Source organism: Copidosoma floridanum, unplaced genomic scaffold (assembly GCF_036245765.1).
Source record: "Copidosoma floridanum isolate Cflo_tuat_1 unplaced genomic scaffold, Cflo_Japanese_pri ptg000007l, whole genome shotgun sequence".
NCBI classification, from domain to species: Eukaryota; Metazoa; Arthropoda; class Insecta; order Hymenoptera; family Encyrtidae; genus Copidosoma; species Copidosoma floridanum.
Window position 1 is genome coordinate 14,591,090 of NW_028321884.1, and position 4,267 is coordinate 14,595,356.

Here is a 4,267-nt window from a genome sequence, read left to right on the forward strand (position 1 = left end):
ATTATTGTCTCTACGTGTGGGAGAAAGAAAATTAAATGAGAAAAAAAAGGAGAGTAGAAAAACTGTAGGATGGCAGGACCCAAGTATACAAACAAAACAATCCATATAGATTTCACCGCAACGTAATTGTGTTGTACAGTATATATGTTTGCGAATCTTATTTTCAATTCTTGGTTGCATGTAATGTAAAATAGCTTATCGTGGCATGACTTAAGATAATATTTCTCACAAAATCAATAAACTGTCATAAGCTTAAACATAATAAGATAAAGTATCAGTGGGAGCTTTACATTTTTCAAATGACACTGTAAGCATTAAATTTTGTTTAAGGATCGAAAAACTATTTTACAAGTTATTATTAATACGAAATATAGGAATCTGACTCTGAAACACACTGTTAAATTATCACCCTTTTTCGTTTTTCATACAATGTGTAAAAGTTCCTATTATGGCACGCACATGTTATATAATAGACCTTTTAAATTTCGTGACATGAAGATTATATTTTAGAATTTATCTTGACTATAGCTTCTATTATAGCACAGTCGTTAATTATAAACTTTTATGATTTAAGTTTTGATGGTGTTTTAATGTACGATATCATATAAAAAGTGTGCCGCAATAAGCTACTAAATTTTAATTACTAATACGTATTACCAGAATCGATGAAGATGTTGGTCTTCCTTTTTTTACTGCGAATCTTGATCTCGTTAAGTTATCTTTTGTATGAGGGATGAGCTACTCTGACGTATCTTTTGTAGCAAAATATGTTTTCAGCTGTAAAGATATAGAGAATATAACAATGTAAATCTAAAACGATTATATTTTTTTTTTATGGTAATATTTGCTCTTATCAAAATATTTTAATACCTCATCATATCGTTTAATAGAACGTTATTATAGAAAGTGACTAAATATTCAACTAAATGCATTAAAATTATATTATACATGTAAATGTATTACATATCTATTGGCAAAAATTTTTCAGAGACTTATATTTTGAAAGTTTCTTATTAATACGAGAAAATGTGTTGCATATGTGTGCAGTAATCTGATACAGTGCCACATGCATAAAATGTTGCAAACAAAAATTAAAAAATTTTTTTTGAAGTCTATTGAATTGAATAGCAGAAGCCCGTTAAGATGCTGCATGAAAATTTAAGTTAAATGTTGATTTATAAACATGAAAAGTAAAAAATTTACCTGTAAATACTAGCAATATTTTAATTTTTATATTTATTTATACTTCGTGTTTATCACTACATATATGAGGAAATCCACAAAAAGTATCTCGTTTTTGTCCCCCATTTTAATAAAAAAAGTTTTTCGAGGCACACCTTCAAGATAGGGCTCATTTTACTTGTAATGCCATCTACTATGAGGAAACACTTCAAAGAAGAGGTTCAGTGAGGGTGTCATTCACTAAACCCTCAGTAAACCTCGTGTTCAAAATTTTTTTCTCATAGTACATGGCATTACGAGTAAAATAAGCCCCGTTTCAAGGGTATGCCTCAAAAAACTTTTTTTTCTTAAAATGGGGGACAAAAACGGAATATTTTTTGTGCATTCCCTCATATACTTACATAAGTTTTTTGTTAACGAACTAACAATTTTTTATTTTTGACAAAGATTATACTACATCGACGGGAAAAATTTGTTTACACAATTTTTTTGATTGTACAAAAATTCGTGTATAAACAAACTACGTCGTTACAATCACCATCACTCGTGTTTAATAAGTTTATTTGAATCTTTACGAAGCTGATTCAAATCCCGCAACTAACAGTATTATTTTTTTATCTATTTCTATATATGATTATTACTTTTTTCTAGATTCCGAATCATTTAGACAAAAATTATGATTTCTGCAAAAATTTTTTTAAGTACTAATACGTTTCCAGTACGTCGCAACAAACAGTTTTACACGATTCTGACACGTGTGTCTGTTCAAAGTAAGGTTGACATTTTCCACGTAGCATAGGTACACGAGTGATGCTAATTGGGGAATTGCCTACATTTTCGGTATATTTAAAACGTTTTGTTATGATGGAAATAGAGTAATAATTGTTTTAGTGATTAAATAAGGAAAATATTTTTTTACCCCCTAAAAATTGCTGATAAGAAAAAATAATGAAAGCAAGAAAGTACCTCTTCATACAGTATTGCATAATAAAAGCACGTGGAAATTTTTGTGTACACTATAAAAGCACGTGGCAATTTTTTAGTACTATATAACCTATAAATCGACAACACTGCCAAGTGCCGATAACATTAAATTTACTTATTCTCTGATTGTGCGAATTTTCATAAAATAACTTACCTCGAGTTAAAATCTCCTTGCTTAATATTCACGTTGAAATGAACGTCGTCGGTGGTGTTAGCCAAAAATCACTCTCTCTTGGACTTGCTGCTGTAATAGTACACGTGTACATTTACGGCTCGTCAGTATCACTTATGCTAAAACAATTAAACATTTCCCATATTCGTAACTTTTTTAATAACGAAAAATAATAAGAAAAACGATGTATACCTCAGTGTACTGTACCTTCAGGCATGGAACATTTTTTGTGAAAACACGTGTCATTCATACACTGTAGGTGTACAATGAAAAATCCTAGTATTTATGTCATCTAAGTACTCTTTTTATCTTACTGTGCTTTCGTGAACGTAGGTTTGATATGTTCTTGCACAAAAACTTAGTACTCTGCCAAGAAAGTACTAGACTGATGACACGCAACATACTTAACCTGATAGTTGCACAATAACTGAAACAGGTCTGCATCACGGAGCTATCAGTAAGTACTGTGTTCGAAAAGTAGACACTGTAAGTACCGAATAAAACAAATAACTTAATGGTTGTACGAAAGGGAAAACCATTTTGTAACGTTAAATGATGATCCCTGGAGTACCTCTGAAGAAGGAATAGAGGAGTATAGTAGCAGTTAAGTTATTTCAATGACCGTGGTTAGACTAGTACTGCCTAGTGCCTACTACTTTGATGAGCTACAATGTGCATCAGAAATAGGGACAAAGAGAAAACGACGTCAGCATGAGGTATAACGGCGGGAACGTCGTTGCGGCATCATCGTAATACTCTTTTCGCGTGGAGGGGGTTGCTGTACAGTTCCCCCCCCCCCCCAAACGTAACTAAACAGAACTCACACTCTCACAGACGAGTATAGCTAGTATAAGCCACACATAATACTAACATCCTATTCGGGTAAATTAAGAAAATCCGGAACATAAAATTGCGAACTTTACTTTAAAATTTTTTTTTTGCTGGATAGTAACAATACAAATATAATATGAAGTTTGAACGCTGATCCCAATACGGCAAGATAATGGCAAAAATCGTCAGTCACTTTTTTGCAATTTATGGAAAAACTATGCATTTGGCAAATAAAATGTAATGAAATAAAAAATGCGCAGAAAAAATACAAATCGAATGAGTTTTTTTAGGCTCTAATCGATCGAGTCGTTTTTTAGTAAATTGCAAAAAACCATTTTTTGGCCATTTTTTGATTTTTTCGAAATTCACTAACTTCCGTTCTGTTGAATATGGAGACTTGAAACTACGTTGGCCCAAAACTTTTTTATGGCCATTTTTTGGAAGGACCTTTTTTCAGTTTTTTTAAAGCTTTTCTAAAAGTATAACATCGATCTCGCTAAAATTGTGTGTGAATATTGAGGCTTATAAAACATCAAACGGCTCTCTCTTAAAATCAAAGAAAATGTAAAGTAATGTAGGATAAAAAAATATAGAAAAAAACTGTGTCATGATTAAATTTTCAAAATTTTTTAGTGTATACTCATAAAGACTATGCGAATAGCACTTGTTTATTCTGCTGAAAAAATAAATAACATTTGACAGTAGGAAATAACCTGATGTTCATACGCGTAAGACACAAAATAGTTTTTAAAAGTGCAAATCGTTTGTTTTTTTTTCCATTCTAATTCTTGCTGTACGTCAAAAATTCACGTATACGTTTACGTGCCAGTAACATTGACCCAGCAATTTCGAGGACGAGAGTGCGATAAGCTCGCCTCTATGGCTATCAACTATGACTATGTAAACATCAACCATGTGTGCATGAGTGATGTTACTTGCTACAAGCGGCATTTAAAGTGCATCATTGTAGTATAGGCAAACTGATCTACCGCCCTTTCAAACATTTTTTCCCACTATCTAATCGTGATCAGAGCAAAATGCCGCGAATAAAGTTATTTTTCTTAGTCTGCTTCTGTAAAAATAACCGTGTGGAGATGG

The 4,267-nt window shown here is 31.9% G+C and overlaps 1 long non-coding RNA gene across 2 annotated transcripts; it reads right to left on the reverse strand.

Moving 5' to 3' along the window:
- Positions 1 to 506: 506 nt before the first annotated feature.
- Positions 507 to 3,004, reverse strand: LOC149375429 (uncharacterized). Of its 2 annotated transcripts, none has more exons than XR_016292844.1 (3): positions 2,546 to 3,004; positions 2,321 to 2,457; positions 507 to 777 (listed from the first exon to the last, which is right to left on the reverse strand). It is a non-coding gene; the product is annotated as an uncharacterized LOC149375429 (long non-coding RNA). The 2 variants fall into 2 exon arrangements; XR_016292843.1 differs by having other exon boundaries at positions 2,531 to 3,004.
- Between the last annotated feature and the right edge of the window lie 1,263 nt (positions 3,005 to 4,267).